Source organism: Phalacrocorax aristotelis, chromosome 1 (genome assembly GCF_949628215.1).
Source record: "Phalacrocorax aristotelis chromosome 1, bGulAri2.1, whole genome shotgun sequence".
NCBI lineage: Eukaryota > Metazoa > Chordata > Aves > Suliformes > Phalacrocoracidae > Phalacrocorax > Phalacrocorax aristotelis.
The window spans coordinates 185,448,300-185,462,427 of NC_134276.1; positions in this window are offsets into that span (position 1 = coordinate 185,448,300).

Below are 14,128 nucleotides of genomic sequence, written 5' to 3' on the forward strand. Positions count from 1 at the left end.
TTGTGGTCGTCTTCGATGTGGCTCAAAACAGCCTTGAAAACCATCTCATCACATAGAAGGTCTGAATACATAAAGTATTAAAAGTTGAGCCTTGATTTGAAAAAAGACAAAAGGTCAGATTAAAAGGTTTGTGACTGAAAGGCATGCTATTTTAAAATAAAAGATCAGAAGACGGTGTTAAAAGAGTTCCCCTATAATCATTTTAGGCTCATTTGTCAGTACTGCTATTGAACACGAAAAGGACTAATCTTCTTAAGCAAATCATTCTTTCAGCAACTTCAAGGTGAAAGAGCTAATTATGTGTGTCCATGCATTAAATTCCTATAGTAGAAGTGTTCTACTAGGGAAAAGTCAGGTTGGCTATTAGAGTGTTTATATGGTAAACATCCTTCTTATTTCAGTGGGCGTTTATTTGTAATTCATTCTCTTAATCTTGGCAGCTATTTTGCAGGATTATGTGCATGAACAGTTGAATTCAGAGAGTTTTGGATGAGTGCAATACTCAGATCCCTAAGTATAATCTATGTAAGCCAAACACCTGTGCCCTTGCATTTAGAAAAAGATAATCATTATGCACTGATCTGAGTGTAAGGAAAAGATTGATGTGTTAGTCATCTCTCATCTTACTAAGCACTTCTATTGCTACCATCCTTTTCTGATAAGCCTTAAAGCACTTGGCTAATACTAATGAAGACAGGTCTCTGATTCTGTTTCTAACAAAAGGGGTTTTAAGTTCAATGGCCAGTTGATTTTTTCAGCACAGATGATAGATAATTGGGCATTTGAATGGGAAAAATGCAAATGGTCTTAATCTGTGAAATCCTGTTACTTTTAATTCATTACAAATTTGACAACTAGTATTATGCTCAGTGAGAATGTACAGATTTTCAGATCTTTCAGAATGAGATGGCTTAAATTACATTCTTATCATAAAGGCAGTTCAGAAGCCAGGTAGGTGTGTGATTATTGGCCTGGCTCGCTCATTAAAACTCCATTAACTCCTCTCTTAGTGTCAGTGCCTGTCAGCTGGTGATTTGACCTCTTACACCCAGCTGATGAGCACAAACCTCTTTTCCTTTCTCTTGCAGAACTTCTGCCCATAATAAAAGCTCAAGGGAAAAAGCTGAGAAACTATTAACACTTTCCTTCTTTCAGCCCGCAGTCATGCCTTGCAGCCTGTTGGTTCAGATCTAGATTACTGTTAGAGGAAATGAAACCCAAAAGTGAGCTCCAGCTGCGTGCCAAGCACACTCTGCGTCCAAATGGAGGAACAAGGATCCAAACGAAAGGTTGAGCATTCAGACAGCTTCAAACCCTATACATGGGTGTGTTCTGTTGTGGAGCTTAGACAATATTTAGCCTAAAGTAAAGCCACTGAACTGCATGTAGTGTAAGTACAGGGACTTAAGTGCTCCCGGTACGTTAATCTCTTTCTGTCACACCAAGAAGCTTGCTCGAGTAGATAGTGTCTGAGAACGTTGTGTTTGCGAGGAAGACAGAATCAATGAATTCAGATGTTTGCACCATCTGAAGTTACTTCATTCTGCTCAGCAGAAGTCAGAATCTTATTACAGCAGTTTAAATACTTTTTTAGCTTATCCACTAATGCTTCTACCTCCTTAGAACAGTAAGGTTTTTAATTAGCTTTAGAAATGACTGATTTAAAAAAATTGATTCTATCTGTCTTTCAGAATGTTCCTGCACTTAAAAACCCAGAACACCCTCTCCCACCCCCAGCTAAAGGCACTTTGTCTTTTTACCTTCACATCTCTATTCACATCTCTGCTGAAACCATTAATGTCTGTGCTGAGCTTATAAGCCAAATTTCAGAACTCTGCATAAAAAGAACTGTTAATAATACATGGCCAAACCATTCACTTGTGAAAGCACAACAGGAATCATTTAGTGATTTTTGCATTGATATCATATAGAAACAAATCCTTAGATTTAAACTGGATTTGGATTTAGCACTCTACGACTACAATGGTTTTGATCAACGCTCAGGCCTTATCCTCTCTGCAACAGTTCCTGTAAGTGGACATGTCAGAAAAAGTAAAGCAAGGGAAGCATATATGATATTTATTCTCCAACTATTTTCAGTTCAGGCAATTTCCTGAGCCTGAGTGGTTTTGCTGTTTAATAACTCTCAGTGGATTTCTTTCCCAAGTATTTCTCATTTTCCCTTGAATGTGTTCAACCCCTTCCCAGAGTTCCATGTTTGCTACCTGTTGTATAAAGATCCACCTTTTGGTTTTGGTTTGGGTTTTTTTGGTTGTTTTGTGTTTTTTTTTAAACTGCTCCCTTCTGACTTCATTTGATGATCCTTGGCTTGTGTATTTCAATACAAGGGACGGTAGAGACTTCATCCCCATCCATCCTCTTGGTACCCAGCCGTTTTTGTTTCCCATATGTATCCCCTAAATCAGTTGCTTACCATGCCCAAGCAGCTATGCAGTCTCTCCTGCTACAGAAGCTATTCCATACTTATAATACTTGCCCTTCTGTAAGCTTTTCCTGGTTTTTAATATACCCTTTTGGAGATGAGGGGTCTAGAGGTGCACACGGTTCCATATTTATACCATGGATTTCTCCACTGATACAGTGATGTTTGGTTTGTCCTGTACCTCTCCCAATACGTGATTTCCTTTTTGACACACCCTTCTTCCCCAGATGTCGATGCGATGTATGCTTGGAACTAGGTATCATAACCCAAGATGCCACCCCAGAGTGGTGATTTCACCTTGGAGTCAGGTGATTATTTTATGTGTGAAGTTGGGAATTGTTTTTTCTGCAAGTCACATGCAAAGGCATGTGTCTACACTCCAAATGTCATTTGCTGTTGTACTCCCCTGTCATTAGCATCATAAGGATTATCTGCAGTTCTTCACACTCTACCCTTATCTTTGTTACCCTGAGGAGCTCAGTGCCATCATCAGCCTCAGTGACCTCTGTGCTCCACCCCTTAATGCACACACCGAGCTGCATTCCAGGGCCCTCCAGCAGTAATTGCCTAAAGGCGCTTGGTGACGGACTTTTGTCAAGTGCCTTCTGGGAGCTCAAGTGCACCATCTCCACTGCGGTGGGCATTTCCGTGCTGCATTTCCATGCAGCTCTTAACCTCCCCACAGAACTCCAAGGAGGCTGTAAGTCAATGCTTTACAGAAGCCACATCGGCTCTTCCCCAGTAGATCATAATTCTTCAAGTGTCCACTACTTCTATCCTGTAATAGATTTGCTCGTTACAGTTCTCTGGCTTATAGGCTTGCACCTCCTCTCATTCTTTCATCCCTTTTATACAGTATATAATTTACAGGTACATAATTAAATAGCTTAGGTATCTACTATATTACAGGATAACTGCAGAAACTGCGTACTGTTGTTACCAGTAATCTGAAGTGGAGCTGAATGTACAAGAAATACACTGAAGAAGCCATGCCAGCTTAGGGCATTTTTTAGCCTCGTTAAAATGCTCACGGGTTTTGAAAGATCTTTCTTTGTACTATGCTCAGTTCAAAGCGGAAATTTGAATCCATATTTCATCATAGCCTGTTAACCGCAGTTATAACCTGTAAAAGTAACTGTTAGTGAAGGTAGTGTCAAAGTATGACATTTTTGACTGAAAGTAAGAGAAAGACTTTCCTGAAATTTGAATACGCAAGCCAAAAGGTCAAGTTCTAATTCAGGTGGAGAAGGCTTTGAATCTGAGTGCTGTAGTCATCAGATTATTCTGCAATAAGAGAATGACATAGCTACATGCCCATGCTCAGTGTTTCAGGTCCTAGTGGTGCGATATGGGAAAGACTGTCCCTAATGAGAATCTTGCTTCTGAGCATCAGAGGTTTGGGATGGGAAAGCAAGGAAATATTTAGTTCAGTTCCTATGTGCCCAGCAGCAGAAATGAGCTGATGAAGGAATTCAGACTCCTCAAGGATCTGCAGATGCTAAATAGGACATTTGGGGATGTTGTTAATACCTAACCACTGTTGAGAACCCAAGCCTTAGAGACAACTTCTCATAGAAAATCAAGTTAAGCACCTAAATCAACATGTCACTTTTCAAAGCTTGGGCTATAAGTTTGGACTTAACTAAATCAGTTAAGGATGCATTTTTTTAATCCTAAATGTATTCCTAAAGGTCTGATACAACATGCCAAAATGTGGAATTGCCCCCTCGAGCAATGCACACACCCCTCTTCCTTACCAGAGGTTAAAATGACTGGCGAAGGTGATACCTACCTCCACCCTAACCTGCCAGTGGATGCATCAGATGCTGTGTAAAGCCACGCATTTGTGGTCGAATTATCTAGCATCTTCCCTGGGATACATAGCCCAACTGACAACCATCCCACGAAGGCAGCTAAAAAGGTATGATTTTTTTTTTTCCTGGGGAAGGCGTTTCAGGAGGGAGGCATGGAGCCATTCTGCTAGGAATAAGCACAATCTCTCCAGGCCCTGAGGGCACCCACAGCCCTGACTGGCCCTGAGCATCCGCCTTCTGGGACTCCCCCCATCCTGCCCACGGCCATCCCTGGGGAAGCGCTGGATGCCTGGGGCTGGGACTGCCCAGTGCCCCCAGCTGCCCTGCTCCTGGCTGGGGCGGTGGGATGGGCTCTGGCCGTGACATGGCCACCTGACAGAACCTCTCACTCAAAAAATTTTCTCCCTCATAAAACTCTGGTTGCAGCATGCATACAGATAAGTATATGATACGTGCTGCAACCAGACCCTATAATTTATCACAACACTTCCTTAGTAAAGCCACTTTCTTTTACACCTTGCAAATAATGCTTGTTAGCTAAATCATTGACAAATTATTAAACTGTGTTACTCAAAAAAATCCTGGAGAACTACAGGGAAGAGTTCACAATCTCACACTAGCTGTGAGCCCTAATTCTTGGCTAGACACGTGATACAGATAGGGCTTATCTCCTACCAGCATGTCCAAGGCAAAGAGTAGTTTTCGTTTCACAACATTTTCACATAAACACACAGGCATTTTAGCAATGCCTCAAGCAGCCCACCAGTTACTTATTCTCCCAGAATAGCATACAATATATGGTACAACATTACTGTAAACGAACTCTCATCTATTTGTTTTTCCCAAGAGGAAAAACCCAATATACTCATCAAATTTGAAAGCTCTCTTAAAGATAGAGAGTCCTCCACCTCTCATACTCAGGCAGCCTCTCACAGCCAAGCTGGGGAAATACATCTCAGGGTGTGTAAAACAGCATAAGATAATTTTCTAGATGTAAAAGAAACTTTTGGGGTGGATGCTTTCAACAACTGGTCTAAAAGAAGTGTGAAGAGAAGGTGATTTTGGAGGCCAGAGTGACTGCTCTATCAAAAGGGGCTATTGATAAGATTAATACTCTGTGGGGTGGTATTGGGAAAGGCAGGAATGGAAAGAGAAAGATGGTCTGAGAAGGAAGCAGTGCTTGTAAAAGAATGATACCAGGAAGTGAATAACATGGGAGGAGAAAGTAAGAGATAAACAATTAAATCTGCTTGTCTAAATTGACATAGCCCCATTTAACTCAATATTTCTCTGTACACATACACCAGTTCAGTGTGTGACTTGTTCTGACCCACTATAGCCTTTACTTGAAAGAAGGAAACCAGTTTCTGAAATAGCAGTTCTGTTAAAAGCTGGGGTAGAGTGGAGCAATGAAATCAACAGTACTGAGAAAAATATACTTATGGGCTTGATCTGATGCTGCCTTGCAATTTATGCAGGCATTTACCCCTATTCCAAATCAGACAAGATAAGAGATAGTTTTGCAGCTGTGGCACTGAAGGGTGAGTGACTGTGCAAGTCTGGAAGTATGCTCTTGTTGGCACAGGAGCGACTGGCTGCAATCAGGACCTGGGGTCAGATCCTTGTCAGCTTGACTGACAGGAGCCAGTTGAGATACTGCAGGGAATATATAGTACAGTGGGGTGTGGGCTGTCAAGGGGCACACTGATTAAAGGGTAGTTTAAAATAAAAGACAATCTAATGGAGGAAAAGCATGATTTTGGTCTATCTCACTGCAGGTGCAACCACAGTGTGATTATGGTATTCCCAGCTTCAAATGGACTCTATGGTTTTACTTTATGCCACGTTTTTTCAAAAGAAGCCAAAGGTTGTGTCCTGCTGTTAATTTGTAGCTGCTTTTTAGTACTTTAAAATCAGTAAATAGGAGAAAAATGTTGTATCACACCCTTCCCCCTTCTTCTGTCCTCCCCACATTTATGCATTTTTGTGGTATTTTACTTTTTTAGTTAACCCTGACTTCTTCATTTCACCTTCCTTTTAAAGCCTTTCCTCTCTTACATGCTGAGAAGTGTCTTCATCTTAGGAGCAGCAAATAACTCGTGCCCTACTAAGCTAAAAATGTGACCTTTTAATGTTAACCATTCCAGTCAGAGAGCCTGCCATGCTCCTTCAGTGTCCGTCCCTGCCTACTCCTGCCCCAGGACTGCCATTCAGCTTTGCATAGCTGTGCTGGTAACCCTTTCCCACCTCGCCAGTATGGAAAGGGCTGTGCAAAGTAAAACTGCAGGACAGAGGTTCAATTTCACGGTAGGGGCATAGGTTCAGAAAGTCACTGCCTCATTTTCTTACTGAGCTCAGCCCTTCCACCCTTGAGAGCTCTCCAGTACAGGCTCGAGGGTGTCAGACAGAGCAAGGGGAGACCCAGCAGTGCCCAGAGCTTGTTCCACTTGAATTTACATAACAAAGACAGTAACAAACACAAGAAAAATAAGCTTGCAGAAGGCTGGTATATTAGCTTTGGCAAAGCAGCTGGCCTACAGCTGATAGTTTTTCTCTGAGGACCTTTTTGATGCTGATTCTGTTCAGGAACTGTGAAGTGATTTGTCATCTTCAAAGGACAGGTCTGTCTTTAGTGCTTTTAAAGTTTAGTTGAGCCAACAGATGAAGTGCTATTCCTAAAATGCAGGAGAAAGTGGCACTCTGTTCAGAATATAAAATATTCTACTGAATTGAAAAATGAGAATCAGGTGAACGTGAAAACTTTTCATCCTTGAAAACTTCTCCCTCCTGCCCCATATATAAAAGCAATGCAGATGTGGAAGGTAAATCCCTTACTGTGTGGGACAACTGCGTTTTATGCTGTGGTCTGTTAAGCTAACATCAGGAAAGAATTGTAAAAATATTGTATCGTTTTGTCACTTGCAATCTTTACTTTTTAACATCATTTTCTTCCAGTGTCATAAAGCTGAGAGAGGATACATGAAAAGAACTGATTAGCATTTCTACTGTCAGAACTTCAGCTGTCTTCTGAAACACTGGTATTTACTACCCCCTTTTATGTTCTCCATTGTAATACAGGAGCAATTTGCTGTGTCTTCTAATATTCCTGTTTTCAGACAGGCAAATTGTGTAGGTGAAACAATTCATAATTCAGTTTATTATCAGCATAATCGTCCATCTGAGGTAAAAACATCACAAGAAATTTGATTCTAGGATTAAAATTACTTATAGGCATTAAACAGGAGATTTCCAGACTGTCATATTTTTAATGGGCGAGTAAAGAATAAAACAGCATATTGTGCTGAGGTTCTTGATGAAAGACCATCATGTGGCTGTGTAGGAATGCTGAGGTAAAATCAGAGCCAGACAGACAAATTCACCAAAAGTATGTGTGTGAGAAGGGCGTTTGATTTTAGATGCCACGGAGCCTAACCACAAAGGTTACAAGAGAAACCCGCTTAGGATGAAGTGCACTGACACAAGGTGTTCAGTCAAAAGAATTGCTGCTTTCCAGAGATATATGTATGGAGGGGAGACCGAAAATAGTAAAGCATCACATTCCTTGTGTTTTGTGTTTTAAAAAGCACATTGACACATGCTTGCTATAAAATAATTTGATATGCATTCCTTATTTCTAGAACATCAGATTGATACAATTCATATGAATCAGATTGCAGTAGAGACTACACAACCAGGCACACATGCAGATGCACACTTCAGAGAATCCTTTGCCCCATTTCTGGTTCCCCAGAACATCTGAGGCAGAAGAGCTTTTGCAGGGCTCTTTGCTGGCTTTTCATGGCAAGATCTCTGCACTGGATCCTCACATTCATGTGGAGCTGCCTATCTCAGCTACATACAGATTATTCTTCTACCCAAGTATAACAATTTGCATGACAGTGCCTAACAGGAATAAGAATGTGGGCACAATTTACTGCTGTTTTTCCCTTTCTACATTTTAATTACCTATTTAAAAACAGAGTTATATAGAGTTAAAAATAAAACCAAATCTGTATTAGTGGACTCTGAAATGAATATGCTGCTTCATGGGGTTCACAATTAGCACATCATACAGCTTCATTCTGTAGATGTTTCTTTTGCATCAGTTAGCATGCACAATAGATTAAATAGAGTTTACTAGACCTTACTAGATTATTGTGATACATTTTAGTATTGAGATTGGCAGCAAATGGACAAAATACTATTTTATGGGGCATAAGATATGATATAATTTAGAGGATAAAGGGTAAGTTCTCAGGGCAAAAACCTGGGAGGAATAGAGAAAACAGTAAATTCTTTCCTGAGATGTTCCTGATATTTTAGAGCTGCCTCTGCAAATCAGGCCTGCCCAGAAGCCTTACATGAAGCTGGCTGCAGAGACTTCCCAAAGGAGAAAGTTTGGATGTTCTAGATGTTTAGAGTGGAGCCAAGCTCTTTTTTACACAGTTCATGTGGGTCAGGAATATCCTGAGCCAAGCACACTTACAGCCCCATCCACTAGCAGATACCCTGAGGCTGGCTTTTTCTAAGCAGTTTTAATGTTCTCAGCCGAGCTACAACAGTCCACAGTCAATAATGTGGGCAGACCAGGCGTGGCTTTCCCAGCCTTGAGCCTGCTCTTAACTTCACTGTGTATGTAGGGGAGGTTATGTGTAGACATAATTTGCAATTCCACATTAAAGAATTTGAGGGGTTTGTGCGTGCTTTTCTTGAAAGCCTAGGAAATTACTGCCTAGAAAGTGCATTAAAAGAATATTATGGTAGCAAGAAGAAAAACATTGAAACTGAGATTCCCTGTGCAACCTCAGTTCAATCTTCTTCTGTGTCTCTGTTATTATACAGCCCTTTATTAATTATTTTTCCCACAGGAAAATGTGAAGGATGGATAGAGTTCTGAGGAAGACTAAGAATTGTGTAGTGAAAGAGGCTTTGTCTTGTGATCTCTACTTATGATGGAGGGGTCTATAGAGAAAGGAAAAATGGTCTTTTGTTTCAGGCAGTTGAATACAGAATTGTAAAATGTGGAATTGCAGCAGCTGAGTGTTGTGGGACTAGATTCTGTCCTTGCCTCCAGCACAGAATTCCTGTGTAATATTTGTCAAGGCCTTTACCCACAGACATTTTTTTACAAATGTGTCCTCGATTTTAAGGAAAGCTTTTTTGAGACCAAAGGATCTGATCTGCAAAGCGCTGAGCCATGAGCTGAAATTGAAAGTAATGATACCTTGGTGTTACTTTTTTGTGAAAATTCAACTCTAAGGATCAGATTTTGCACCTAAAGTCAATGGAGAATGTTTCCTTTCATTTCTGCTCCCCCATCTGGAGATAAATAATTCTTTCATTTTCTGAAGTTTTTGTGAAACATTATGGTTTGTGAGACATGGATGGTACAATAATATAATTAAATGCCCATGAGGAAATAAATAAATCTCTTCAGAGCAGCGTTTGAACTCTTATGTGGAGCCTAGAGCTGTGCACTGAATCCTGAATGTCAAAGGACACTTTCCATAGCTGCCTTCCCGGTGTTCGTGGCTGTTCTATCCCTCGGGTGAGACTGCGGACCCATGGAAACACACGATATAGCAATATTATTAAAGTTATTTCCTAACACATTGTCACGGTGGCATTTAGTGGCGTTTTCTAACTCAGCATGCTTGACCTTAATGTTTCTGATGCAGCTTCTTCTGGCACTGTCATACAGCTTTAACAAACAAATAAAACAGATCCAGGGGCAACTGGATACTACAATTCTTTTGCATATATGCTCTCTTTTCAGAAGTAGCCCCAAAGGAGTAATTTATTTTGATTGAACAAGCCTTTGTTATTCAGAGGTAGTCTGAGAACCTGATCTAATCATCACTGACATCAGTGTATGTATCATGTTTGTCCACAAAAGGTGATGGAGCTGAATGCTATGATGTGGCCCTCAGGTCACAGTTTAATTTGTCTGAATGTATATAGTAATTATCTCAGACAAAGAAACATGCAGTCATCAGGTGGCGACTTTAATTTGCTGCCAATTTGGGCATAAATTCAAACAAATACTCTGAAATGTCTGTATTTTTCCACTGGTCACTAATTTTATAGACACCTGCAGTATCTGTTTATATGAGCTTTTAATTACCAGGGATAATGAAATGAAAGTGACTGGCAGGAAAAGTTGGAGCTAAATGCAGAATTCTGAAGGTGAAAACACTCTGCCCTTGCTCTTTTGATCCAAATTGTGGCTTTGTCAAGCAGAAGGTGATTCAAGAAAATAAGAACACCTGATTTAACTGAATTATGAGATAAAATGAAACAGCAGGTAAGGAAACCCCCATCATTATGAAAACAATGCCATCCCTTGTATTTACACTACAGCTGTCTAAATCTCCAAATGAAGCTATTAACTGAGATCAAAGTTATTCACAGAAATGGAAAGGGAAGGCCAAAACTCAAAGTAATAATCCAGGTAACTATACACACTGACAGCACGATGATTTTCATTTAAATCAGCAATAGCACTGCTGTCTTATTTCTGGGGGCTGTAGCACCTTTAATTCAAAAGGATTTTCTGAAATATCCAGAAAGGAATCATTTCAAGTGGTTGAACCACTGGAGGGCTGACACCAGGTTATAACCCAGCCTGCAGCAGGGTGTCAGGGTGCCCTGGTGTAGCCTTCTTTGAAACCCATCCTATTCTCCTGTGAGAAGCAGAAAGGATGAACTACAGTGACGGATTTGGACTGGGACTTAGCAGATGCAGGTTCCCAGGCATTACTGCTGTGACCTTTGGCAGCTCTCCTAAATACCTCTCAGTGCCCAGCATTTAATCCTTTAGTTCCTGTGTTTCTTTCTCATGTTTTGGAGGTAATAGAAAGCCTGTTCTCTTCACACTGAGGAAAATATGGGATATAGAATCAACATGACTCCTCAGTCCATTTAGCGTTAAGAAGAGCTCAAACCACAGACTCTCTGGTTTGCATAAGATGGTCATTTTGAAGAGGAAAGTCAAAATAACAGTAGTCACCAGTGAAAAGAAAGAAAAAGGAAAGGAAAGACAGGCAAAATATTGAATACCACCCTGACAGTCAATGATTGTTTTAATAACTTCTTTGGTTCATGTGCAGTTAGGTCTGCAGACAGCACTCGTGCAACTTTTTGAAGAAAAAGGAAGTAGCCAACTGAGCAACCCCCTGACTCAAAAGTGGGTGATACAGTAAGCTGCATATCTTAATATATGTGGCTCAGAAGATATGGAACAGACTTGACTGATGCTTGATGAATTAGTTTTTTAATGCAAAGTATTGTTTATGTGATGGATAGTCTTGTATTAATTTGACAATAAATTGATACTATTTTCCATTTTTTAATTATTAAAGGTAATACAGATAATGATGAGCAGTGCTGGACTGCACAACATGAATATTCTTTCATTTGAATGTGTTTCAGTAAAAGAAACTTCTGTATGATTAAACTAGAGCAAAAAAAAAAAATAGGGTCTGGCTTCATAACTAACATAGCCAACATGGTGTTCACCTAGGGATGCCTAATGCTAAGACATGTGGCTCTCAGCATGGAGCCCGTGTGCCTGAGCAAGCCCTCAGAGCACCTTATGCACTGCCTGAGAACTGAATGTCTCCAGTGAGATGAGCCAATCCACTTGCCATGGCAAGAATGCCATGAAAGGCAAATGCGAGAGGTGTTTCAAAGATCCATGTCCTTTGGTACCTGATTTGGGGCTGTAAAGTGACACATGCTGGGCTGGAATTTATTTTCTATACTCTGTGTAACTTCTGCCATCAGGTGCCTACACGGTTTGTTCAAAACTTGTGGATCAGCCATTCCTTTCTGTAAATACGCAGCTGCAGAAGACAAACAAATGACCTATAATATTTGTCCTCCTCAATTTGAGAGCATTCAATCCCATATCTCCCATCTCCTAGTTATCCTGGGATGGATTTGTCAGGTAGATCTCTTTGTCAAGCAGTACCACTCTGCTAATAAAGGTTTTGTGATTCTTTGTAGTAATAGAGGGTGGCAAGAGTGAGCACAGTCCTGTAGTTTAATGACAAGATAACTTCTGGAAGAGAGGATACCTGCTAAAAAGACTGCTTATGGATTTCAGTCAGGGATTATTTAATTACAATCAAAATTTATTATCTTATGGTTAGTGTGGGAAAAAAAACAAGAGGATGGAAACTATCAGAACAAGGACAGGTCACTGGTTTGATGACTTGGTTAGCCGCAATGATGGGAACGGACTATTTTATCAACAGAGAGGATTAAAAAAAGGCAAAATAATGCAAAAGAAAACTTAGGAAGTAAATTCAGGAATAAAAAATAAATCATCATCTGGTCAGAGAGATGTTAGAAGTCAGTTTTCTTTGGCATTTACTTAATGTGAACCCATTATTATGTGTAGGGAGTAGGCGTAGGTTAAAGGTTAGTAAGCTCTATTCCCATGTAAACTTAAAACTAAATAATAGGAATGACATATTAAGATTTTTTATTAGCACAAAAGCCTCCTTATTTTTATGAAAATGACAATGGTGCTGCATTATTGGAGGAATTATAATTTTTAAGTAAAGCAGTGGGCTTCCAGTGCCTGGTGGTCAGATAATATCAGGCTGCCAAAGCACCTGCCAAAGCATCAACACACTTTTGAGCTTGGGCTAAGCCCAAATCAAAGACATGCTTCAATAGAGGCTCTTTTGATACTGTCTTCCTGCCAGCATTGCAGCAGGTAGCTGATAAAAGGTCGTGCTTTGTAGATAAAGTCAGTCTTTGGCTTTGGTTTCAGGGCACCGCATCCATTATCAGGGCAATATGTTAGCGACACCGATAAGAAGTCCTCGCATCCTAGCATGCGTCAAGGAAATGAGTATGAGCCCAGCAGTCTGAGAACCTGGGCATCACAAAGATGAGTATGTCCTCTTATGTCCAAATTTGAATTCTAGGATCTGGCTCTGAAAGGCTGTGTTTGCATCTGAGCTTGTGTGATTTACAGTACAAAGGTTCCTAGAGAAGATACTGAAGCCAGAAATTGCAGGGAAAACATATTGTAGGAGTACCCAGCAGAGGACTGATATTGCTGAAATTATAAAGGGGCACAGGGATATTACACTGCTGCTGAGGACATGGAATGAGATTTCTAGATTGCAAGATAAAGCAACTGCGTACTTCAAACAGCCACCCACAGAGCTATGATGTACATGTGGAAAGTGACCTGCTTGTGGAGCAGTTTCTTGTAACAGTTTTGGATTTAATTATGGATGCAAAAGAACAGCCTTGAAAAACTGCTGAAAGATTTGCACACGCAAACTATTCCAGCAGAAGCAGAATGGGAAATAGAATAAAAATAGAATTATTTCAGAGAACCATGAAAATCTCAGAAAGATTAAAACTCTCAGATGGCAGAGATGATGAGCAAATATTGCAGGCAGCTGTGAAGAAAAGGGATTTCTAAATCAGAAACTGGGAAGATATATTCAAATTCTACAGAGAGCTGGAGAGACTTTCAGTCAGTTTACGTTCAAAGTTTAATTTATTATGTCAAAGTTTAATTTATTTTTTGTATCTTTAAGACCTCATGAAAGCTACCCATTTTGGTAGCTCAGATGCTGCATGGACTCCACCGTTACAACTCCATCCTCTTTGATCCTTGTTATTAATTTCTAGTTCAGCCTCTTGCACAGCCTTTGCTGTATTCTGATGTTGGAGCAGAGCAAAGCATTTCTCCCTTTCACTTAATGTATCACATTGGTTTAGATGGAGCCCAGTTTGATCTGCAAGAAGGGGGTAAGTTGGCACTCCATTTTGCTAGGCCACAATATCTTGGCTTTGAACGTTTCAAAGACTGATGTCCACACTGGGGCAGAAAGTTCTGCTT